The following is a 521-nucleotide window of genomic DNA, read 5'->3' on the forward strand; positions in this document are numbered from 1 at the left end:
TCTTTGTGCACCCATTTCCCAATACAATCCTATGTATGTCTACTCAGGAGAAGCAAGTTCCACTGATTTAAGTAAGAATCTCATTTGTGCATTTCAACCAGTTGTTTCCCATATACTTGGGTCTCCAGCTACATAACTACATTTCCCATGGTCCCTCACCACTGGGCCCGCGAGCTAGGGTTCATGGGAGTTGTAGTCCAAAAGAAAAAGAGAGCTGGAGGAACTCAAACCTCCCTTCCAACCGTTTCTTCCCCCGCCCAAGCCTCAGAAACGCGGCTCGCGTTGCCCGGCGCTGCGGAGCTTCAGTTTAGCACAGTGCGCGTGCGCCTGATCCGTTGGTAACGTCTAGGCGCCGCGAACCATAGAGGAGAACGAAGCCGCTGCGCACGCGCGGCCGGCAACCCACGAAGCGCTTAAAACTCCCCTCAGTCCCCGGGCCCGGTTTGCCATGTAAATAAGGCGAAGGGGTCGCTCCTGCCTTGCCTTCCTGTGAGGCCTGACCGGCCTTCAAAACTTGGGTT

The 521-nt window shown here is 54.7% G+C and overlaps 1 protein-coding gene across 3 annotated transcripts in view; it reads left to right on the top strand.

The window, feature by feature from the left end:
- The first annotated feature begins 378 nt into the window (after window positions 1-378).
- POT1 (protection of telomeres 1) overlaps window positions 379-521 on the top strand; it is a 72,081-nt gene continuing 71,938 nt past the window's right edge. Inside the window, exon 1 of one of the 3 annotated variants that reach the window (XM_083574492.1) lies at window positions 379-518. The gene's annotated coding sequence lies outside the window, so the exon portion shown is untranslated. The remainder of the gene's footprint in view (window positions 519-521) is intronic. The other 2 variants (XM_083574495.1, XM_083574494.1) reach the window with 2 other exon arrangements.

The sequence above is a fragment of the Podarcis filfolensis genome (assembly GCF_964270895.1).
Source record: "Podarcis filfolensis genome assembly, chromosome: 10".
NCBI classification, from domain to species: Eukaryota; Metazoa; Chordata; class Lepidosauria; order Squamata; family Lacertidae; genus Podarcis; species Podarcis filfolensis.